This window comes from Equus asinus, chromosome 1 (genome assembly GCF_041296235.1).
Source record: "Equus asinus isolate D_3611 breed Donkey chromosome 1, EquAss-T2T_v2, whole genome shotgun sequence".
NCBI classification, from domain to species: domain Eukaryota; kingdom Metazoa; phylum Chordata; class Mammalia; order Perissodactyla; family Equidae; genus Equus; species Equus asinus.
Genome location: NC_091790.1, coordinates 165,209,098 through 165,234,646, shown reverse-complemented (window position 1 = coordinate 165,234,646; position 25,549 = coordinate 165,209,098). Strand labels below are relative to the sequence as shown.

At 45.4% G+C, this 25,549-nt stretch overlaps 1 long non-coding RNA gene across 2 annotated transcripts in view; it reads left to right on the top strand.

The window, feature by feature from the left end:
• The first annotated feature begins 292 nt into the window (after positions 1-292).
• Positions 293-25,549, top strand: part of LOC123287916 (uncharacterized) — a 66,923-nt gene continuing 41,666 nt past the window's right edge. Inside the window, exon 1 of one of the 2 annotated variants that reach the window (XR_011503888.1) lies at positions 293-696. This is a non-coding gene — a long non-coding RNA (uncharacterized lncRNA). Of the gene's footprint in view, positions 697-4,356; positions 21,603-25,549 lie in introns of those variants that run through there. The other variant, XR_011503887.1, reaches the window with a different exon arrangement.

Genomic DNA, 25,549 nt, shown 5'->3' with positions numbered 1-25,549 from the left:
CCTTCATTAACCAGCTTGTTTTTTAGCACCTAATTAAGCTGCTTTTTCCCTCAGGCCAGTCCTGTCTCCCCAACTGCAGTCATCCAGCTGGTTTGAAGCAGAGATGAAGATCAATTGGAGGTTCAAGCCAGGACTCGGGCCACAGTGACGAGTGTCTGCTGGGGCCCTAAAACTGCTCCCTATCTGAACAGGACACAGCTGTTGTGATATTCTAAAGTGGGCGTGCCAGTCCAAGAGGCAAATATGCAGAGGAAACACCCAACACTGGTTTAGTGACCTCCAACTCCTCGTCAGTGTCAAGTGCAAAGGGCCAGGCTGACGGCAATGAAGGGGAGGGACTTTAAAGGGGACCGTCAGAGGAGTTCTCAGTGCGCTGGGTCCCACATCTCCTCCTGGGGGCCTGGGAGCCCGCTCCTCATCTCCAGGCTTTGGGAGAAGGGCTTTCATGGGGCAGCTTAGAGAGCTCACTCTGTCTCCCCTGCAGTAAATGGCACTTGGGGACTGCTGCCCCCTTCCCACTGCGGGAGCAAAGGCAAGGTGGCTGCACTTCCAGAGCTCTCCTGGACAAAGGACACCATAAAATGGGGCACGTGCCAGGGCTGCTGTGGGACTTTGTCAGATCCTGTCTGCAGGGCAGCCTGGAGAGGAGAAGCGGAAGGTCCTTCAGCGCTGCAGAGCAGTAACAACCAGCCCGAGGTAAGTTTTCCTTATCTGTTCGGGCTGCTGTAACAAAAATACCACAGCCTGGGCGGCTTGAACAACAAATGTGTCTTTCTCCCATTTCTGGAGGCTGGAATTCAGAGATCAGGGTGCCCGCATGGTTGGGTTCTGGTGAGGACCCTCCTCCTGGTTCCCAGACAGCTGTTTTCTCCTCTGTCCTTACAAGGTGGAGAGAACAAGCTCTAGTCTCTTCTTCTTCTTCTTCTTCTTTTTTTTTTTGTTGCTGAGGAAGATTTGCCCTGAGCTAACATCCATGCCAATCTTCCTCTATTTTGTATGTGGGTGGCTGCCACAGCATGGCCACCAACAAGTGGTGTAGGTCTGTGCCCTGGAATGAACCCCAGCTACCCAAGTGGCGCACATGGAACTTAACCACTAGGCCATGGGGCTGGCCACTATCTTTTTCTTCTTATAAGGACACCAATCCCATCATGGGGGCTCTACCCTCATGACCTCATCTAAACCTAATTACCCCCAAAGCCCCATCTCCATATACCATCCCACTGGGCTTAGTGTTTCAGCATGTGAATTGGGGGAAACACAAACATGCAGTCCATAACGTAATGCATCACTTGTGTCAAGTGAGCTGCAGTTGAGAAGCCCCTAGTGATGGAGATCATTGAAGATTAAGAAAATGTCTGGAGGAGAGAAGAGTCAGCTGTACACGTCAGTGAGGCCCAGAAAGCAGGGAACCAACCAAGTAAGAGCTCTCCTGCCCTCTTGCCCCCACTTCCTCCCTGAGCTCCTCCTTCAGAGGGTTCAACATGCAGTGAGCAGCTGGCAGGAGAGGCTGGGCACAGGTCTTGCCCCAACTCAGGTTGTCAGCAGGCCCTGGTGGGGAGGGCAGGGGGAGTCGCCACTTGAAAGATGCTGGGAACTTTGACTGTTCTGTGGGAGTGGACCTTCCTAACTACTGAATCAGGGTAGTGATAGCCACCCAACATGGTGGTAGAACTAGGTATTGTCAGTGCCCAGCAGGCCTGGGTCAGCTTGACTGTTCATCTAGATGCCGAGAGAAGTCAAAAGGGCAAGGGAGAACAAAATTAAGTTGCTTTGTGATTGCATCCATGAGTCTGATGCTCACCGTATGATGAACCCTATGAAAGCCTGTCATCCCAGCGTGTGTGAAGTTTCAGGAGAGAGCAGGTGTGGACATATGTAGGAATAAACTTCAATCCCGTGAGATGCCTATTAATCCACAAGGAGCATGGAGGGGTTAGGGGTGGGCAGGTTCCCTCTGCTTGAGTTGATGAATGAAGGTTTCAGAAGGGAAGGGAGGTGTCACTGGAATCTTCCAGAGAGAATGGAAGTTTGCTGTGTGGAGAAAGGGGAAAACCACGTTCCAGGGACAGACACGGTGTCTGTGCATATGTGTAAAGGTGTTCGGATAACTGCAAGGGGTTCACTATGGCCAGAGCCCAGGGTGCTCTGGGGCAGTGGGAGAGGCTATAGGCTGGGGAGGAGGCAGATAGCTGGCATGCTGCGAATTCAGACATTATACTGTGGGGTGGGGAGCTTGTGAGGTATTTTAAGTAGGGTAGCTAAAGGAGGAACATGATTAGATTTGTGTTTTAGAAAGATCAGACCAGATCTTTTTTTTGAAAGATCAGCTGAAGTTAGAAACACAACCTGGAAGAGGACACGAGGAAGGCCAGTTATCAGGCTCCTGCAACCGTCCAATCGAAAGATGACGACGCCGTGAATACACTAAACTTTGTGAATATCCTCACACCACCGAACTGTACACTCTAGAGGGTGAATTTATGGTGTGTGGATCACATCTCAATAAAAAAAGACAGTGAGCGCCTACGCTAAGATGGTAATAATGAGGATGGAAATAAGGATGTAGATGCTAGAGATGTTTAAACATGGAATAGTTTTTCCACTTTCAATTCCCAGAACCACAAGAATGAGATTAGAGACTCTCCAAAAACTACCAGGTTCACTCCATGACCTAGGTCCCCATTGGTTCGCCTCAAACAGGATGAAAATGTTAGCATCTTAGCAGCTGTATAACAGTAAGGCCTCAGGAAACCCCACCCCCGGGGCCTGAGACTCTGTCGTACTGCCTACTATTCAACGATTTTATCCCTTATTTGGAAAACAGCTGAGATTAACAGTCTTCTATACTGGCTGGAGGGGGTGGGAGGCAGTAAGAATATTTTGATTGTTTACTCTGTGCCAGGAAATATGCAAAATGCTTCACATTTACTTATTTTTAAAGGTGAAATTTACATAGCATACAATTAGCCATTTTAAAATGTACAATTCAGTGGCATTTAGTGCACTCACAAATGGACCACCACACCTCTCTCTAGCTTCAAAACTTTTTTATCACCCCAGGAGAATATGCCACACCATTAAGCAGTCACTCCCCATTACACCTCCCTATGTCCCCTGGTAACCATTCATCTGTTTTCTGTCTCCATGAATTTGCCTATTCTGGATATATCTTATAAAAGGAATCATACAGTATCTAACCTTTTTGTCTGACTTCTTTCACTTAGTACCATGTCTCTGAGGATCATTCTAGTTATAGCAGATATCACTACCGCATTCCTTTTTCATGGCTGAATACTATTCTGTCATATGGATATACCACAATTTGTTTATCCATTCATCCATTGATGGTACATATATTAGTAACTCATTTAATCCTCTCTATAATCCTATGAGGACTTTTGGTTTGTTTTTCTACAGAACAGGAAATTGAGGCATGAGAAGTGAAGGGACTTGCCCACAGTCATACGTGCAGGACGAAGTAGTGCAGAGGTTGGAACCCAAGCAGTTTGCCTCCCTTTAGCGCCCTGCTTCCCCACAGAAAAGCTGTCTCTAGGGTGATAAAGTGAGAATCTAAAGACACATGGTGAAACCTTAAAAAAAAGAAAAGTGAATGAAGCTATTGTAAATGTTGGTTATTCGTTCCCAAAAAGGAGGAGAAAAGCCAAAGAAAGAGGAGAGAAAGGAGTCAGCAAGAAAGAAGAGGGGGAGGGCTGTGGGCGCAGCCATCAGTGAGAATTCCTCAGCACAAATATGGATTTCAAAGGTTTCCACAGAAGTTTTGCTATATGCACCCAATTGTCTTCAGCATCATGTTGGAGGGACTGAGAAAACAGGAGAAAGCACTGTGCCCCTGGTTTGGGTCAAAGGAACTGTCAAAATGAAGAACAGCTACGAGATGCAGAGAGGAGAACAAAACTTGGCAAAAAAACTAATTCAGTGGGAAGTTGATCATGAAAAACACCTTAGGAATTCAGAGGAATCTTGCCAAGGCTTTGGACTTCTGCAATCAATGGGAAAAGGTTTGAATCAAGCTTATGCTTATGTAGATCTCAAGAGGTCCTGCAATGCCAGTGAAATCTGAGCTATACTATATGAACGAAACACAACATCTTCCCAATGAGGAGCTGCCTGGCACAGCTTTTCATGAGGCACTAAAGAGATGACATCAGCATTCTCATAAATACATCATGGGTGGGGCCTCTGTCCACTGGCTGATGGGGAAGTGGGAAAAGTGGAAACTTAGGTGAGTCTGTAAGGAACCCGTGGAACCAGGGCCGATAGAGAAAATCTCATAACTCCCATTGTAGGGGCCACCAAAATCCACAGAGCCTGAAGGATAAAAGGTTAAGTCACAAAAAGTCCAGACCAGTCCCAAAACTAGGCTCCAAATCAGATAACCGAAGGCAGAGTATGGGGTCTTTGAGCCTCCTGGGGAGCACTGAGCAGAGCAGGCCTGGGAACCCCCGGAACAGATATTTGTGTGTGCTGAGTATCAGAAGACTGGCCATGCTCAAACAGTCAAGCAATGATGAGTGAATTATTAATTCCAGCCAAAAACAAAGCTAAGTGGTAATCATTAATACTGCAGTAGACTAACTCCTGGCTCGTTCACATGGACCATTAGCCATCCTGGGTGCTTGCTGTGAGAAACATCATCCTTCTCCATCGCCAGCATTAAAGACTGGAGCTATCTCAGCATTTTCTGCCATAATGGGGGATCTGAATAATATAAATAATTGACATTCGTAGACAGCATCCAATGATTTCCATCCCCTTATCTTATCTAAGTCTTGCTGGAGGAAATGTTCGTAACATTTACATGATGTTTCATCTTTTCTCCCTTCCTCCGCTTTGATGGATATGTTAACTGAGAGAATTGGCTGAGAAAAGGAGATGGAAGGAGGACAGTAAAATAATCATCAATAAACAGGATGACCAGCTGCCAAGTAGCCAAGAGTCATCCGTCCTGTGTTATGTCAAGATCCTCTGTGCCTGTTTCTAAGCCACGTGCTGTGATCTAAGCAGGACACTGTTGATATCAGAGCCAGCAGTCAGGAAGCTCGTGTTCTTAAGCTCCACACCCAAAAGAGGCACACACTATTCTTCTCTTCTACTTATTTTTTGTAAATATACTTCGATATGTTACATTTATGTATGTTTCCATTATGTCTCTTAAAAGAAATGAAAAACTATTAAATATCAGTTTATCCACTGTAGCATGGGCCAGCCACTGCTGACGTGCCCACTCTAACAGAACGAGGCAGAGCGTGACCTTATGGAACATTTAGATTCCTTCACTGAATACCTGGAAGTTGGAGGGAAAAAGACACGTGTCGGACAGATGCTGTTTCCTTCCGCGTCTGTGTCTCCTCCCCCCATGGTTTGATATAAGAGTTCATGCCCTGAGATGATCTCCCAGGACACTGGTAGGATCGGAACTGGGACTCAATGTTTTCAAATTCATAGCAGAAGCTTAACGTAGCAGCACCTTGAACCTGCTTGGCGCGTAGAACTGAAAGTTTAAAAAATGGGGAGAACTCAGAACTTACAAGTTGTTTGGTTCACCGTCCGGTTTGATCTCCGCATCGCCCCTGTAGAGCAGGCAGATCTGGTGCTTTATCCCCAGAGGATATTCTGCAGAGGAGGTTACTGAAGCTTCTAAAGCCTACAGTAACTAGTTCAAGTTTACAGACTAACCTCAGAGGTATGATTTAAATCCAGGTCTTGTAACTGCCAAGCCAATGTCGTTGCCACGGCCCTTCATCATTTGCTATTGTCCCAAAAGGGGGATAAATGGGCCCCATCAGATCGTGTCTATTTTTTTTCCTGGCTACCCTGCCCCTCTTTTCTAACTAGGAATTCCTCTCTGAGTCTTTTTTTAAACCTATTTTTAAAAATTATTTTTAATTGTAGTAAAATACTCATCACATAAAATTTATCATCTCAACCATCTTGAGTGTAGGGTTCAGTGGTAGTAAGCGCATCACATTTTTGTGCAAGAGCACACACTAGTCTTAATTGACACATGGATTTTAAACAAGAACACAGAAATGTGGGGCTTTAGAGCTTGTCATCTCTCCTTTTCACAAAACAAATGTTGGAAATAATTGTTTTTAATATTCATGAGGCAAAACTTCTCGATCTACATTGTCCCCTCTGGACAGCTCCAGGGACCTCTCGACTGACCTCTGCCTCCAGGTGCTAGCCCCAGTCCGCTCCTCAGCCCGCTGGGTCCAGTCCGCACAGCCCTGTTTGGGCACATTGGTCCTTGGACCAAAACCTTTGATGGATCCTCATGTTCTAGGGAACCATGATTGTGCTCCTTAGGTTAGCATTCACAAATCTCTATAAAGTGACTCCAACGTTGCTGTGGTGCCCCCACTAACTGTATTGCTGCATCCACCAATGACTGCTGCCACACGTGAGCCCTGCCTGTGTGCTGAACGCCACAGGAAGAGACCTGCGTTCTCATTTAATCCTCTCGTCAACTCTAAGATCTGCAGGTGTTGTTAAAATCATTTTACAAGTCAAGAAATTGAGATGCGGAGGAGTCAGTACCTTCCTCAGGGCTTCATTGCTGGTTATACGGTAGAGCTGTTCTGGGCTCTTCCTTCAGTCTCTGCGGTCATACCCTCCAGCTCCTGTCATAAACTGGAGCAGCCATGTTTTTATCAGCTGCACCACTGTTACCTCTCGGGGGAGAAACCAGCTCCAAACCCAGGCTCATTGAGAGAGAAAAAGAAATGTTTCTTAGTAGCCTAATGCAAATATAAATTGGTAAAGGTACTTAGGAACCTGTTTTGATAAACAGAAAAGTTACATACTCTGTGGCCCAGCCATTCTACAGCTAGGATTATATCCTTAGGAAATCATCAGAGCCGTGAGTACACACTTGTCCACAGGGATGCGCACTGGAGCATTATTTATATTAGTGAAAAGCACCCTTACGTCCAACAGTAAGGGGCTGCTTGAATTACACATATAGTTTATAAACACATGCACATTATAATAATTACTAAGATATATTGAGTGCTTTCCATGTGCCACTGATTGTTTTAAGGGCTTTATTTGTGTTAACTCACTTAATCCATGGATGGATTACAGTGTGATTCTTAAAATAAGGTTACATAGGAATATTTATGACTTGAGAGAATGTTCATGATCTATTGTTAGATGAAAGAAGCATATTACAAATTATGTTTAAAAACTATATGTTTAGAGCAGGTTTATTCATAATTGCCAAAACTTGGAAGCAACCAAGATGTCCTTCAGTAGGTGAATGGATAAGAAAACCATGGCAGGGCCCGGCTCTGTGGCCAAGTGGTTAAGTTCGCGCACTCCGCTGTGGCGGCCCAGGGTTCAGATCCTGGGGGCAGACATGGCACTGCTCGTCAGGCCACGTTGAGGCGGCGTCCCACATCCCACAACTAGAAGGACCTGCAACTAAGATATACCACTGTGTACAGGGGGAGTTTGGGGAGATAAAGCAGGAAAAAAAAAAAAAAGATTGGCAACAGTTGTTAGCCAAGGTGCCAATCTTAAGAAAAAAAAAGAAAACCGTGGCAGATCTGGATAATGGAATATTATTCAGCACTAAAAAGAAATGAGCTATCAAGCCCTGAAAAGACATAGAGGAAACTTAAATGCATATTACTAAGTGAAAGAAGCCAGTCTGAAAAGGCTTCATTCTGTATGATTCCAACCATATGACGTTCTGGAAAAGGCAAAACTATGAAAACAGTAAAAAGACCAGTGATTGCCAGGGGTTGAGGGGTTTGGGGGAAAGAGATGATGACTAGGTGGAGCATGGAGGTTTTTAGGTCAGTGAAAATACTCTAAATGATATAATGATGGATACATGTCACTATACATTTGTCCAAACTCATAAAATGTACAACACTAAGAGTGAACTGTAGTGTAGACTACCGACTCTGGGCGGTTGTGATGTGCCAGTGTAGGTTCATCGATGATAACAAATGCCCCACTCTGGTGGGGGATGTTGATAATGGGGGAGGCTGTGCATGTGCAGGGGTAGGGTGTACACGGAAAATCTGCACCTTCCCCTCAATTTTGCTGCGGACCTTAAACTGTTCTAAAAAAATAGTCAATTAAAAAAAAAAAGAAAACACAACTATACAGGTGTAAAGGGACAGTAATTAGGGCTGAAAATTGAAATTACTGTTTATATTCCCTTCTCTGTAATTTGGGGAATATTCCACAATAATAACCATCTATCTCTTTTTAGAAAACTGATTTAAAAATAAATATATAGTCAAGATATTAGACTGTGCCTGAGGACCTGATGCCCAGAGCAGCGTCAGCCCTCCACAGCAGGCGGGGTCACTGATGAACAAACAGGGGAGTGAGCCCAGCCTGCACCATGGCCAGGAAGCCAATGACCCCTGGGCTGACCGCGGGAGCTGTCAACAAAGTGATGCAACTGGGGCCCCTCTCTGCTGTGGCCCCATCTATCACTCAATTTGCTCAGAAGTCTTGCTGCTGTGAGGTCCTGGCAATGGGTCACCAGGGAGGAATCCAGTCATTCCGGCCAGCACTGAAAACAGAGTTCCAGGTGGTGACACTCTGAGGACCAAGATCAAAGGTCTTATTCCAGCCTTAAGAGGCCTTCACTGTCTGGCTCCTCCTGACTTCTTGCACGTGGTTTTCCACAACTCTCCATCACAGCCTGTACTCCAGAAGGACTGTTTCCTCCTAAATTTCCCCTGTACCCGTCATGCATTTTCCTCCTTCTGCACATTTCCAAACTTTTTTTTTTCCAGTCCTCTGCTCCAAAAATATCCTTCTTTGTTTCAAGCCATGGATGATGTTGATGAAACTGCTCTAAACTTAGATGTAGTAGCAGCAATAGCAGTGATGACAGCTACCATTTATTTGACAATTACTACGTGTTCTTTAAATACGCTGAATCCTGTTTGCTCCTTACAGCTTGTCTGTGGGCAGGTACTAGTGTCCTTCTTTACAGATAAGCTATCGAAGGCTCAGTGAGGTAAAGTAATTTTTCCAAGGTCCCATTGTCAACAAATGGTGGAAAGAAACTTCAAACCCAGGTCCATCTGTGAACTCGCAAAGCACTTCCATATCCATGACCTTATTTGATCCTCCCCAAATCTGTGGGAATGGCTGGGCAGGTATGACCATCCCCCTTTTACAGATGAGGAAATGACTGTTGCATTGCCAGTAAATGTCATCGGGGGTTGGTCTAAGAATTTAGGTCTCCTGAATCTTTTTAGGTGCAGAAAACAATGATTATGCTGATGGAGTTGTCATGGCTGCCTTAATCTGAATTCAGATTAATCTGGGATTCAGAATTTCGTCTACTCTCTAAAGTGCAATTCTGTGCATTTTTAAGTGCATCAGTGCCCAGGAGAGGCACTGATGGAAAAGTTACCCTGTGGAGGAAATATCAGATATGTGTACTCTATGTGAATTTATAAAATAGACTCATGAAAAACCATCTGCCAACAAGCCAGCATTAAAGAAGAGACTTAGAGTTAAACATAAGGAGAAACGAACAATTTTGCTCCTTTTTCTAAAAATACAAACAAACTAGCAAAACCCACTCAGGTCCTATGGATGAGGAATAGAAGTCTCCCCATTGCAAAGGTGTGCCCTTTGACCCATGTTGTTTAGAACTAAAACTACACTCTTGACGAGCCCTGTGTTCCAGAGCGGAAATGCTGATAAGCCGGGAACAGTAATTACCTCCACATCTGAATGGCTTGCCCCCCACCATGACCCTCTGGGCCATCATACAGAATATCTGATCTGTTTCTTCCTTACAAAACACTCCTGGGCCATGAAATTGTTGTGCTTGGCTCCCAAGGCAGGCCCAGCCCTGTGGTTCACCTCTTCCCTAAATTTCTGCACAAACGTGTTCGGTTCAGTGTTTCCTTAGACTTGGCAACTTTCAATCGATGTCTCAGGGGGCATCGGGTGGCCTGGGAGTGCAATGAATGTTCAGGAAACCCTCAGGCCAGCTCCTTTGTCTGATTACATTTGTCCCCACGTCTGGGGTCTCAGCCCACTCTCAATGGCCCTGGGCTCAGCCAGGCCCTCGTCACTAGCTCAAGGCTTGGCAGAGAGAAGGAGTGCTCCAAGAGTATAGATCCAACTTGAGGAGCTGCATTGAAAAGATCGCTAGAAATAGTTTCTTTACACACACACTGACTCCTGAAACTCTTTTCTTTGAAGATGTGGCATTCTTCTTGGGAGACGGCATTTATGAAAGAGTACATGACTACACATTTTTTGTTTTATTTTGTCTTCACACATGAGAGTTGACCAAATTCAAGAATCGACACCTTTTTCACAGGGGCTCTGGATAACAGAGGAGCCACTTTAGTCCACACGTTTCCCATGCTTCTTATAGCAATGCCTTAAACATATGTGAATTGAACCATATTTTAAAATGCACCTATTAAGTTTGATAGTTAAGAGAATTCTGCAGTGAATTATTTTTAAAGTAAGGACTCTTTCTTAAGTATTTAGCCTATAAATTTTTTGGTAACAACTTTATTGAGATATAATTCACATGCCTTATAATTCACCCATTTAAAATGTACAATTCAATGGTTTTTAGTATATTCACAGAGTGGTGCCACCACTACTACAACTAATTTTAGAAAATTTTCATCACTTCAGAAGGAAACTTGCACGATTTTGCTCTCCCTCCCCCCTCATCTGTCACCTCCATCTCCCCCCAATTCCCAGTCCTAGGAACCAATGATCTACTTTCTGTCTCTATGGGTTTGCTCTTCTGGACATCTCATATATAGAGAATCTACAATAAGTGGTCTTTTGTGACTGGCTTCTTCATCTACACAATGTTTTCAAGTTCATCCATGTTGTAGCATACATTAGTATTTCATTCCTTTTTATAACAAATAGCGTTCCTTTGTATGAATATAGTACATTTTTTTTTTATCCATCAGTTGATGGACATTTGAGTTCTTTCCACCTTTGGCTGTTATGAATAATGCTGCTATGAACATTCATGGTCAAGCTTTTGTGTGGACATATGTTTTCGGTTCTCTTGGGTATATACCCGGGAGTGGAATTGCTGGGTCAACGGTAACTTTAAGTTTAATTTTTGGAGGAACTGCCATTCTATTTTTCAAAGTGGGTGTACCAGTTTACATTCCCACCAGGAGTGAATGAGGGTTTTGCTTTGTCCACATCCTCACCAACACTTGTTATTGTCTGACTTTTCAATAGTAGCCATTCTAGTGGGTGTGAACTGGTTGTGGTTTTGATCTGCATTTCTCTGATGGCTAGTGATGTTGAGCATTTTTGCCCGTGCTTATGTATTTGTATATCTTCTCTGGACAAATGTCTACTAAGATCCTTTGCCTGTTTTTTAATTGGGTTATTTGTCTTTTATTAAGTTGTAAGAGTTCTTTACATATTCTAGATAGAAGTCCCTTATCAGATACACGATTTGCAAATATTTTCTCCCATTCTGTGGGTTGTCTTTTCACTTTCTGGATAGTGTCCTTTGAAGTACAAAAGTTTTTAATTTTGATGAAGTCTAATTTATTTTTTCTTTTGCTGCTCATGCTTTGGTGTCAAAACTAAGAAAGCATTGCCAAATCCAAGGGCATGAAGGTTTATCTCTCTGTTTTCTTCTAAGTGTTTTCTGGTTTTAGCTTTTCCATTTAGGTGTTTGATCCATTTTGAATTAATTAGAGGCCCAAGTTCATTTTTTTGCATGTGGATATCCAGTTGTTCCAGCACCATTTGTTGAAAAGACTATTCTTTCCCATTGAATTGCTTTGCCACTCTTGTTGAAATTCAGTTGACTGTAAATGTGAGGGTTTATTTCTGGATTCTCAGTTCTATTTCATTGATCTATACGGCTATCCTTATGCCGGTACCACACTGTCTCTCTCTGTGTCTCTGTCTCTGTCTCTCCTTTTGTTATCAAGTTCCTTTACTATTTCCAGAGGATGCTTGGTGTTAGCCAGTCACAAAATCACCCTGGCTGAGTCCTTCAGGGAACTTAGAAAGCTTCTTTCTTCCTCTTGGTCAGTAATGTCACCAGCAATGACTCTTTCAGGTCACCTGTTGTGATGCCACCAACCATGAGTTCCCAGTTGCTGAGATCACAAGGGGCTCAAACCTGTATTGTGAGGAGAGGAGAGCCAAGGAGCCTGGACCTGAGGCAGCCTGCTGGGGCCGGTGCTCCCCATGCCCTTCCTCAGGGGATGAGAGGTGTGGAGTTGCCTGGATTTCTAGGGCTTTTCAAATGTCCAAACACCCCAAATGCCTAGCTTTTCTGCTACTCTTTAATCCACAGAGGAGGGTCCAGAGACTGTGCTTCTGGCATGACCTTAGGACCGAGGCATGAGGAGACGGGAAGGCACAGCCTCAGCACACAGCTGCCCAGGGATCGCCAAGGTCCTGACCCCACACCCGTCTCTGGACCAGAGTCCGGACCCCTGACCCGATCCCACACCCCGCACCCCACTCTGGGCGATCACCCAGGCTCACCCACTGCGCTGAGCCATGCTGAGCCCCAGCAATTGTGAACTTCTGATCCTGGGGCGATCTCTTCTGGCTCCCAAGGTATGAAAAGCAAGCCAATTAGCTACGGGATGGAAAACAGGTTTTTCTGCCAGAGAGAGTTATTTCCAGTAGATTCATATGTGGCTTGCTCGTGCTTCTGCTCCTCTCTCTAATCAGCTGGGTTCTGCTGCAGAGGCACTGGCCAAGTATTATTTGAATGGATGTGACATTAACATTTCCCCATGTCAATAAAAATGCTCCAAAAGCAGTATTTTTCGTAGGTGCAAAATATTACATTGTCTGATTATATCATAATTGACCTAACCATTTCCTCCAGAAAGAGACTGGGATCTCTTCGGGGGACACAAGCACTAAGTTCCTAATGCATTTCTTTGCATAAAGCTATGTGTCATCAGCATTGGTGACCAGCACTACAGTCACACCCAATCTCTCCAACAAGGGCAATCCACAGACAATTACCTTCACTTAAGGGTCAGCAGCCAGGACATGGCCAGGACTGTCCACAGTGCGGCCTGGCCCTCAGTTCTGGTTCTTTTGTAAAATCCACAAAGGTAGCCTTTGAGCCACAGAAAAAGAGAGTTTTTCCAAAGGGGTGTGTTAGGATTCAACACTTTAAGTAGAACAATTTACATCTAACGTCAATCCTGAAAGGAATCAAAGAGAACCTTCCTGTCAGACACCTGCTGTCTGAGTGCATGGGAACCTGAGAAACTGCCAGGCGAGGCCACATGGCTCCACCCAGGTGCCAGGGTCTGAATGGGTCAACACTGGATACTCAGAAGGAACAGAAGGGCGGACAAAGACCCAGAGGGCTGTCTCTGCGGCCAGAAAGTTCCCTGAAGTCTCGTGGCATTGCCTGCAGGCTTGATGGCGTCTGTGACAGAACCCCCACAGTTCATGCCCATTGTTTTTACCTGTCTCTCACCTCTTCAGACGACCTCTGCAGCCTCAGACCCAGCCATCACTGCCAGGGCAGGTGGCCCTCTCTCAGTTTATTTTCTTTAGTTATGGATTCCTTTTTGTCCCCACACCCTTCTCCCTCACCAGTGTGAGACGTGTCCCCGAATGCCTGAGTGTCTTTATAAATGCACAGCGTCATTAAGTATTCACATGTATCTTAATTAACGCGAATGGTACTGGGCTTTGACCCTGTTCTATTTCTTCCTCCCAGCCCTGTGTTGGTGCTGTGTGTGGACCGTTTGTTGTTCCTCAGGCCTCCTTTATCAGTTTGATGTCAAGAAAACTAAAACTACCAGATGAAAGACACACTACAGCAGTTTTGTCTGGTGCTGATTTGTTGAGATTCCAAGACCCGAGCAAATGTTCTCCATGTCATCTTTGCATTTCACTCACAAGGAATGATTCTCCTCAAGATGCAAATAATGTCAGACTTCCCCCTCTGATTTATTACGAACCACCCTTAAGCCTGGGAGGTAGTTAAAATCAGGCATTTTAGGACTCCTCTTTCAGATCCCACAAAAATTCTGGGCGAGGGTGAAGGTCACACAGCCCCAAAGGGGTCCTCAGGTGTCCAGATCGGGGCTCCCCCGATCCAGGCAGTGCTGTGGTCTCGCTGCACAGCACGTATCCACTGGCCTCCTTCTATCCGGCAGGGCTCTGCCAAGGGGGGGCCTCTAGGCAACTCCACACCCTCTGCACTCGGCCTGCCCGTAGCCCTCCACACAGGCCCCACGGGGCCCTGCAGTCATCTCCCTGTCACAGATGAGCTCAGGCCTTGTTCTTCCCAGTCCCTGGGAGAGAGATGGCAGGCTCAGGCCACTGTTCCCTTTTCAAGCCTCCAAAACACAACAAACTCATTCTGCCATGACAGGGCATCAGCCTTAAAACCACAAAGAACTTCTGAATGTAACTGGGGTGGGGGGTCAAGATCTCAAGAACAGTAAAGTCTGGTTCTCTTCCTGGAAGGAGAAAAATTCCTTTCATTTTTTCCTAACCAGCCATAAGCCCACTCTGCCCCCACCCCACAAGGATGAACAGAATTACTTAAACAAAACAGCCACAAAGCTAAACAACCAAAATTTCTCAATCTCTCACCCAGCATTCTGCTCCACTGATGTTTTTTGAGCACCCGCTGCGTTCTAGATGCTCCGTTAGGCACGTGATGGAAGCAATCTCATTTTACCTTCACAACGATGCTGCGAGGTAGAGGTAATAGTCTCCGTTCTCCAAATGAGGAATGTGAGATTTGAAAAAAAGTCAGGGAACTGGCTCAGGGTCAAGTAGTGGAGGCAGAACGGGCACCTCCCTGATGCACGTGGTTGAGATGTGTATAAATATGCTGGGCCGAATGGACTTATGTTCATAACCTGATGCCTTTTAGAAAACTGCATGCCATCTGTAAACCCTTCCTTTGCTTAAAGTTAAAGACAACTCAGTAAGCGAGCTTGGCCTTGCTGGATTCTTCTAGAACATTCTGCCTGTCTGTCCCAGGGAATGTGTTCAAAACCTGGCTCTGCCAAAGCTCCAGAAATTCATCCTGTCATGTCTCATGCTGCACTGGCCTCACTGTCTTCCGCGGGGTGAGCAGGGCCATGCTTTTCCAGAAAAGGTTGACAAGAAGTTCAGCCACAAGGAAATCCGTCTCCTCCTTCTTTTTCCTCCCTCACTTTCAGAGGATTGTTTCTCTTTGGTGGTAGAAACTTCCCCCAGCAAAGGGAAGGCCCTGGAATTGGACATCCAACAGTAGGTACCATAAACTGTCTCCCCACCACACACCAAAAGAGACTCCCAGATGCTGCGAGGTCTCCCACTGGCCAGGCTGGACTTGGACTCTATGGCTTCTCACCTCTTTTGGCGCCAAGCTAATTTGTTGCTCTGCCAGCCCGTCCATGGCCCCTTGGCTGTGTTAACTTGCAAAAGCAGGAAGCCTCACTCATCTGCCACGTGTTTCCATCTATGGAAAATTAATTTCAAAGGATGGACTTGTGAATCCATTTGTAAAGGTATGACATTGGCACATTTCTTCACCATAGGAATGCCGATGACTATGGGCTGACTATCTTTTACTGCCCTTTTTAGCACAAGAGTTCCTTAAGCCATAGATGGGGAAGAGATTGTGCCAGTCTGGCAGACAGAGAAACTGAGGCAAAGAGAGGGTGAAAGACTTCTTTCTCATCAGAGAGCTGGAGAGCAGAACCTGGTCTCAATGCTTCTTTCCTCCAGACCAAGTTTTTCCACTTGCTGCTGTAAGGATCTGCACCAAGTTCATGGCCCTCAGGACACCTTTTACTTCTTAAAATCCAAAAACATTAATATAGTCCCAGGAAGTTAGTTTCGCTGCAGCTACTGGAAACCAGGAAGGGTTACTCAGTGAAAGGAGCCTGACACTGGGGCAGCACTGCCCCCTGGTGCCCACTGGGAGGTGCGTTCCCAGTTCTTGCCCTCTCCCCATTCATCTTCTTCAGAGAAGAGGGCAGGGTGCCAGGTGGGCACAGACAGGCCTCCACCCACACACTATTCCCGTAACCAGACCACCTGCCAGGCAATGTCCGCCAGCTTTTCAAGTGGCCCGAATAACCCTGTGAGGGCCCACTGTGTGCTGTCACAACTCCGGGAGGAACACATGAGTGTCTGTCACATGCTTTTTCCAGAGAGGTCTCCCCATCCACCGAGGACACAGTGAGGTCTCTGGGGACTCCTAATCCCAGTGCCCCACTTCCACTTGGCCAGGCTGATACTCCAAGAAGGTTGGTGTCTCCCCTCCACAGCCACCAGGGAGCTGATGCCCTAGTGCCCTTGATCACCAATAGGGTAATCAATGAGTACCAACAGGGTGATCATCTTCCCCTGTATGCCAGGCTCAACGCCGGCTTCTCCCTCACCCAGTCCTGTCCCTCCTAAGCATTTCCACTGGGCACTCGAGCTGCACAGAGAGCAAACGCCCCTGGTGCAGACCGAAGGTTTCTTCCACCTCCTGCTGTCCTGGCTCTTCCCAGGCCTGGCCTCCCCGTGATGTTCAGCCCCCATGAGAGTAAGCGAGAAGCTGGATGCACAGAGGCTGCAAACTCTTAAAGATGAGGTGCCCCCTCCCCACCCATCCACCCAATTCAAAATGAAAAACTGTAAAACTATAAACAGATATAGCAAAATCCAGAATTCCAACAAATTCTGGTTTCCTATGATTAGTAATTTGATGTCTTTTTTTAAAGTATCAAACTTGAAACTTTTCCCCTCCTCAATTTTTGGCGACACAAGCAGAAGCTTGATGTGCCTGTTGCACAGTGCTCACAGGGTTGCGGGGGGGAGTGAGGGGAGGCAGATTGTGGGGCCCAGAGGGCCAGGAGCCTCAGAGGTAAGAACAGGAGTGGGTGGAGACAGAGATGGGAGGGGCAGGCTGTGGGGAGGGGCTGCAGTGGAGAGGGAGGTCTCTGGAGATGAGGCGGCCGTGTTGGCCTGAGCTAGAGCTAAGGAAGAGACAGGGGACTCCGGGAAGCCACCAGAGCCTCTGTCCTGTTGGCCTGACCTGGACTTTGACCTGGCTGTACTGGGTTTAGAAAAGTCCCTGTCACTTTCTGTCTTGGGGAAGCCCAGACAAGGCACAGGCCCAGGTCAGATCCCCACAGGAGAGCAAAGGGAAAATGAAGAAGTGATGACTCACCAGATGGTGCTCCCAGGGAGATGTCAGGGTATGGGAGGCACTGGTTGCTGGCTGCCAGAGGAAGGCTGCCCAGAGTGATCTGGTGTGGCTTCGCAATTAGCTCAAATCCTACCCCTTCCACTGACAGGACTCCAGACACCAGGGAAGTTACTCCACTGCCCCTGGCCTCAGGGAGGTAGAATGGTAGGGAGAGAGGTAAACAGTGTTTCCTTTCCTTTTCTTTTTTACTATTTAAAAAATTATAGTAAAATACATGTTACTGCACAAAGGGAACGATCGGCTCGCCGCGAGACAAAAGCCCGTTGTCAAGAGGCAAGATGGTGGCAGAGAAAGGGCATTTTATTACAGCTTACTAGCAAGAGGGAAGATGGACGACTAACATCCGAAAGAACCATCTTAAGGGGGCACAGAATCCTGAAGCAGCTTTATAGGCCAGTGGGTTATAGGGGAGGGGGTTAGGGATGTTGACCCTCTGGTGTTACAGACCGGGAGTTGCCACACCAGATCTTTCAGTTTTCATTGATGATGGCTATCAGCCTAGACTCTCTGTTTGGGGAGTCACCACATTCCTAAGGAACTCAAAAGAACGAAGTTATCGTCTTATCACAGCTGGGAGGTATATGCACAAGCAGGGGTCATAAAATCTACAGAACAGGTGGATCTCCTGAAGGGTACAAATCCAGCTGGGTTAGTTAGTCAGAGGTCATTCAAAGTTACGACATGGTCTCTTTTCTACAATATGGTTTCCCTTATGTCAGCCGTGTGTTGAGCTGGTTTCATACATATAACATTGTTTGCTATTTTAACCATTTCCAAGTGTACAATTCAGTGACATTAATTATATTCATAATGTTGTGCAGCCATCACTATTCACTTTCAATAATTGAAACACCCCAAACAGAAACTCTGCACCCATTAAGCAATAATTTCCCATTTCCTGTCCCCTCCAGGACCTAGTAACCTCTGGTCTACTTTCTGTCCCTATAAATTTGCCTATTCTATATATTTCATACAAGTGGAATCATATAATCATATAATCATCCTTTTATGTCTGGTGTCTGGCTTTTTTCACTTAGCATAATGTCCTCAAAGTTCATCCACGTTGTAGCATGGGTCAGAATTGTCTTCTTTTAAGGCTGAATACTATTTCACCGTACATATATACCACATTTAGTTCATCCATTCATCTGTCCATGGACATTTGAGCTGCTTCCACCTTTGGCTGTTGTGAGTGATGCTGCTCTGAACACGGATTTGCAAATATCTGCTGGAGTCCCTGCTTTCACTTCTTTGGGGGATATACCCAGAAGTGGAATTGCTGGGTCATATGGTAATTCTGTTTATCTTTTTAAGGAAATGCCAAACTGTTAATGTTTTCTTTATGTTTGGTTGTAATGTTCTGTTTCAAAAGAGTCCGCTACTTTTCTAGCATTCTTAAAACTCTTCCCTAATAAAAATAATAGAAGGTCCTAAAGTATTTCTGAAACAAAACAATATCCGATTGTTGAGTGGCATGGAATCCAGGGGCAGCTGGTGCTCGGGGAAGCCCCCAGGAAAGCCACCTCTAAGGGCTCGCTGGGGTCGCCACCTGAGAGGGGATGTGCCACCTTCTGTCCCAAAGGCCGCTGACGCTCGAATGGCGGCCCCTGGGAGTAAGGCAGGGGCTGTCCCCGTAGCTAACCTCCGCTTGATCGCAAGAGAGGGTAAGAGGAAAGGAGCTGGACAGACGCGAGGCCGTCGCCGCGCGGGCTCCTGGCCTGGGGAGCCGGGCCCTGCGCAGGTGTCCACGGCCGCCAGAGGGCGCGGAGGAGGCTGCCTTCACCTGTCGGGCCCGGCCAGGCCTGGGCCACAACCTTCAGCTCCTTTAATCCTCAGATCCCCTCCCCCCGGGGAAGTGGCAGCGGGATTGCGGTCTCACCAGGCCGGCCACAGGCAGAAGTCTCGGCGCGGAGTGGGGGACATCTAGAGCAAGGCTGGGTCTAGCGCCTCCTAGGACGTGGGGGAGGGAAGCCTGAGGGTCTTGGCCATCACCTGGCCCTCAGACGGCAACAAATGCTGACCACATCCAATCTTCTGCGACTGTGGCCCTGCGCTAAGTGTCCCCCCAGCGTGCTTCATGCCCCTTTCTCTGAGAGACTGCGGGCTCCTGGAGGGAAGGAGCGTCATGCACCCGTGTGTCCCGCGCACAGCAAACACATGCACTCATATCCCAACCCCCGCCCCCCACCCCACCCCCACCCCCGTGCCATGTGTAGGTCCCAGTGCTCAGCGGTTGGATGGAGTGAATGATTGAGTGAATGAATGGGAAAAAATGAGTCTGCCCCACAGGCCAGCAGAGAGAGAAGTGAACTGGGGGCCAGGAGACTAGACTCGTGTCAACCCTGCCACTGATTCCATCCCATCAAACCACAAGGTTTATTGGCACCAAAGGGGTCCAGGCCCAGAGACACAGATGATCCCTTTTAAACTCATTTGAAGGAAAATACAAACACAACAGCCGGAATTGGGAGCTTTGGGCCATAAAGTGAAATGCAATGTATATAAATATGAATACCTAAGTATATGTTTGAAAATAAGGTAGCAAAGAGAATCTATAAATGTTTTAAAGTTTTATTAAAACCTCATTAAACTTCATCGTTTTGCTTGTACTATTATATGAGAATTTCCTTGTTTCTAAGAAATACATGATTAATATACATACCCATTTAATATAAGGCATATGGCTCAAAAACAGTCCAGAAAAAAGTACTTTTTGCTAAAATTGAAAATTAGAAGAAAAAAGTTCATTAAAAATCTATAAATGGGGAGGGGGCATTTGACAATCCATTGGGGGCACCACCAGGAAGCCAGCCCTGGGGAGGGGGTGTTGGGATGTGGGCTTTGGGTGCGTCTATGACCCATGGAGAAGGGTAAGTGTAAACCTACATCAGGGTGGGCAGCAAGAAAGGAGCGAGAGAGGTGCAGGCTCATGAGGGTCAAGCTTCAGGAGCTGCCTGGGCATCAGGGAGAAGGCGTAGGGCGGTGGAGCTCCACAAAAGCCAACACAGGTAAAGGTGCAGGATGGCCTAGCTGTTACACCCAGAGCTGGAGTGTGGCGTGTGGGTGAGTTGAGCTGATTCAAAGGCCCAGGTTGGTTGCAGAATTGGCGTCTGATTTACCCATAATCCCTACCAGGAGACAAGTTCGCAGGGGAGCAGGAGTGCTGTCCGGCTCACAGTGGTCCTCTCAGACCACAGCTGTGCCATCCACCATACTGGGCCTGTTGCAGTTCTTAAGACTTTTCAATCTCTAAGGCAAGGAGGGAGATCTGCCCTCTTAATTAAGGCTGCGGGTCAGGCCTGTGGAGACATCAGATCTGAGTGGTGAGGGGGCAGGGGATAATGCTTCCCAGAAACCTTGACAGAAGCTAAAAGCCACAGACTTGCTGGCTTTGTTCATGATACACAAGCCTGTAGAAACTCCTGCCTATTTGGACAAGAAGATGTGTGCAGAAATGTTCACTGCAGCATTATTTGTAAAAATGGAAAACTATCTACTAACCAGAAAATGGATAAAATGTTGTGGTAACAGCCTCCTGGTACTCTAGGTCCTGTACAGCAGCCTCCCACATTGAAGGCTGAGCTGCATAAGCAATAGATAGCATACTGCAGAAATGACATTGTGTGACTTCCAAGGCTAGGTCATAAAAGACACTGTGGCTTGCACCTTGCTCTCTCAGATCACTTGTTCTGAGAAAAAGCCAGCCACCATGCCACTCTAAGAACACTCAACCAGCCCTATGGAGAGTCCATGTAGCAAGAGACCGAAGCCTCCTGACATCAACTTGCCAGTTGTCTGGGCGAGCCATCTTGGAAGCAGGCCCTCCAGCCCCGTCAAGCCCTCAGACAACTGTCTGTGACTGTCTGTCGCTCCAAGCCTACATCTTTAATGCCGCCTCCCAGCCAGAACCACTCAGCTAATTCCTGACAGAAACTAAGATAATAAATGTTACTATTGCAGCTTAAATGTTGTTACTAAGGTTAGATGGCATCTGTTGCTTTGCATGCAGCAATGGGTAACTAATACAAATGTTATTATCAGACAGTGACATCACAGTCTGCTTTTTAAAAAGGAATTAAAATGGCCACGCCATAGAATTCTACTGGGCTTTAACTGAGAATCTATGAGAACCCTACCTATGTGGCACATTAACAGGTACTCAGCCAGATGCTTGTTGCTGCACTTTTATGTGATTTTGTTCCCTTCTTTCATATTTCCAAGTGAATTTCTTCTCCCTTGATAAAACAGGTTTTCTTCCCAGTTTGAATATCATCTGAATGTTCACATCTGGTAGGATGAGTCCATCAGTTCTCACAAGTTGGAGAGAAAGCCCATCTCCTCTTCAGGACATGCGCATAACTGGGCCAATCCCACCTGAAGAGAGAGATCACGGAAGGTGAGCTTGCCTCAGTGGCCTCTCACTCCATCTTCCAAGCACTGACTGTAAGGAATGGGATCTAATTAGGCACTACTGAAGTGGGGGTTTGGGAGAGAAAATGCCAACTTGAGATCCTGGCACCTCTACGCAGCAACCCGAAGGTTGAGGGATTTTATTTTAGGTTCTCAATGAAAGAACTGTGTTACTGAAAGGTTTTTTTTTTTTTTTTGAAAAGTAAACCATACTAAGACTCAAATCTGTACAATCACATATAAGATTTATCCCTAGGGAAAAAACTGACAGCTCCCCCACTCCCAACCAGACAAAATATATATTTCTTGACTTCTTAAAAGCAAGGGGAGCACCAGGGTGCGTGTGAAGGCACCCGTCCCTTCACCTACCATTTGCCAAGTTGCTTAAATTACTGGCTTATCCAAGACAAAGACAACTTTTCTGTGTCTGCAGTTGAGTGAGGCATATATTTAAATATGAAAGAGACCAGTGAAATTCAAAGACAATGGAATTAAATGAAAAAAAAAAAAAAAAAGCTGTAAGCCCCTGCAGGACCAAGTTAGTTCAGTACTCCACACTAGGGTGACAGTCAGTCCCTCACCCACGGGGATCCTTGTAAATATCCAGGTGAAACATGGCTCCTTGCCACACACCTGGATGCTAGAAAGCTAAGCAGGGCCCACTTTGAAGAGGGAGAGAAAAATTGGACATTTGTTAGTAGTGTCTTACCAACCCCTCCTTTTAGTCCCCCATCTTATGCCATGTCTTCACAGATCTCTGTTCTCAGAGGTGTCAACTCCTCCCTCTCCCCATCCCAAAGGACTGCAGAAAGGAGTGGCATTATATTTTGGCAAGTCCACAAACACTGCATCTAAAACAGTGGTTGTGTGTGGCCAATGGGGTTTCAGACTACCCTTTGAGAGCCTGGCAGAGAACAAGGTCTCCTTTCACTTGACCCTCCTTTGCTAATACAAGGCTGTTTGGCTGGGCCCAGCACCCCATGGGGCATATGTTCAGGCCAAGAATAGTCTTCATTCTTCCTGTGAAGCTCTGAAAAGCTGCTAAAGAACACAGGAAATTGTCAGCCCGTATTTTCTGAAGAAAACGGCAGACACTAAACTTTGAACATTGTGTGGATTAATGCTAAATCATGGGAACCAAGTTTGCTTGAAAAGTAGCAATGTTTTTGTCAGATGAGATACTCCGATAAACCATCTCAGTATTACTTGCAAAGAAGGACATTTTATAACTCCTACTACTAGCACCATGAAAAACTCATTCTTCACCAAAATTACCTTGCTTCCCTGGTGTGCCCTATTGTTGAAACATACTTCATTTCTAACTCCAAAAGGCTGCCTCTTTGTACAAAAAAGCAGGTCTAGAGACCTATTATGGCATGATGCAAACTTCCTGAAAATGAATCATCACCTAAAACTGGGGAAAAACAGTACTTCCGGTGTGTCGTGGCCCTGGCATCACCTCTTCCATCAACATTCAAAGATAATCTCTTGAAGTCCAGACACCTTCACATGTGCAGTCAGAATGTAATCTTCACTCCAAACCAGCAAGGAAGATGTGGGCCCTGTTTTATAGCTGAAGAAACAAATGTCCAGTAAGGAAAAGTAACATGCCTAGTTCACACAGAGCTGGGATTTGAACCTAGATGATGAGCGTGTTCAGTGTTTGCTAGCAGACACCAGGTAGTCGTATAGCACAAAAGTGAAGTACACAGTCCCTGGTGTCACCAAGACTGGTTCAAACCGCAGCTCTGCCAGTTGCTACAAGTCACTAACATCTCCAAATCTGTTTCCAAATCTTCAAAAGGATGACACTGGCATCTATAAAGGATTATATGAAGATACTGTACATAAACTATGTAGTTTACTGTCTGGAACAGAGCAAATGTTCAATATATAATAGTCATTATTATGACTAAAGGGGCAGGGAAAATATCCTGAAGGAAGTACATGAACTTGTGTTTACATTTGCAAGCTTTTTATTAGAAAGGATTTCAATTTACTGGAGTGGCGGACAATAATTTTTCCTCTCACATCAAGTAGGATACCACAACAGTTTTCACTAAGATTTTGTTGGGGATTCAGCAATAATTGAATATTAATGATCTACAAACTTAGATCAATGACTTCCGAAGTGTGCCGGACAATTTACTGGGGCTTGAGAAGAGTGCCAAACTTTTTTTCCACTCTTCAAAATTTTGTTTCATAATGTTCACATTAACATAGCAGCACATTCATACAATTTACTATACAATTATGGATACATACTTGAAAACATTTTCATAAGGAAACAGGATCAGGTTTGGAGGTGGTGATCTAGATGCTTACTAAGTCAACACTTGCTCTTGCTGCATTATCTGGCCACCTTACCCGCTTTCCTCTTTCTTTTTGCTCACCTCCACATTCCCGGGTCAGTTTCTCCAAGAGGTTAAAAGGCATGAAAGGTGTGGGGAGTCAGAATGTGCAGGTGGTAGTGTGACAACAAGCCAATGACTCCAAGAGGCAGGAGTCTGTATCCAGCTTTCAAGATCACAACCTGAGCTACATAGAAATAAGCCATCTGTCCAATCAACTTCCCATTACTTGTGAACTTGATTTAAAAAAACAATTAGATCTTATTCCACTAGGTGGCAGTAAACCTCTGCCCCAAGATAGCCAAACTTCACTGGGATTAGTGTTTACTTGGTCAATCCTGCTTAATTAGAAAGATAGTGGTTAGCGAATTACTACCCTTACATAATGTCTCTAACAACGGAGACTAAGCACTGCCTGTGCTGCTGTTTACAAGCTGGGCTTTCCTTCTGCCTTCCTGAACATTACATGTATGTATTGTGAATGACCATATAGCAGTTCTTAGAAATCCAGAGGCCATAGACCAAAAACAGCCGTCTATATGCTTGAAAAGCCTGGAGTCAACAGTAAAAAGACCCTGCCTTAAATGTCCTGTATCAGATTCAGGTAAAACCTTAGGCATGACATGGATAAAGACTTGTGACTTCACTAAGGTGGTAGAATAAAGGTGATTTACAAACATCACAGAATTTTTAAATGGTAACTACGAGAATCTGTTTCTAGAAGTAGTACTTCACGATTTAGGCACATGGTCTATACAAACTCTTTCATTTTGCTTTTTCCAAATTCAGTAGGTTGTTCTTAACTCCCTAAAATCAAACCTTTCTGGTTAGAGCTGTTAACCCACTCACTCTTAACACACGACCAAAACAAACAAACAAAACCCCCGAGGTATTCACTTACAGTTATTCCTGAACATCTGATTCTGGTCTTGGAAATAACAGCGAATTTATTTTAAAAAACCATTTGCAACATGTTATGTTCTCCAACAGCAGAAGGCATTTTAGTATTAACAAAACTTTTCCAAGAGAATTTTATAAACTAGTGATGGGCATCAAATAAGAATAAATGCTCACTGCAATATTCCTAAATCATGTTTTTAATGTCCCATGAGATCTGCTTTAAAAATAGTACCCTAAGGGGGGCCAGCCCTGTGGCCTAGTAGTTAAGTTTGGACTGCTCCCACTTTGGTGGCCTGAATTTGGTTCCCTGGTGTGGACCTACATCATTTGTCAGCAGCCATGCTGCGATGGCAACCCACACAAAATAGAGGAAGCTTGGCACAGACGTTAGCTCAGGGGGAATCTTCCTTATCAAAAAAAAAAAAAAAGAAAGAAAAAGAAAAGAAAAAGTACCCTGGGGTGAATTTATATGTAAAGTCAAGATTCTATAATGTCCTAATATATGTTTTACATTTTAGATCTATATATCTTTGAAAAGCAACAAGGATATCTTTCAAGCATACTGATTTATTTAAATCCTTCAGCCTCTGAAAGTAAACAAAAATACTAGCTAATCAGAATTATTAGTTACTTCCTTTGCTCGGATCATTAATTTTAAAAAGTAACAGACATGGTGAAACTC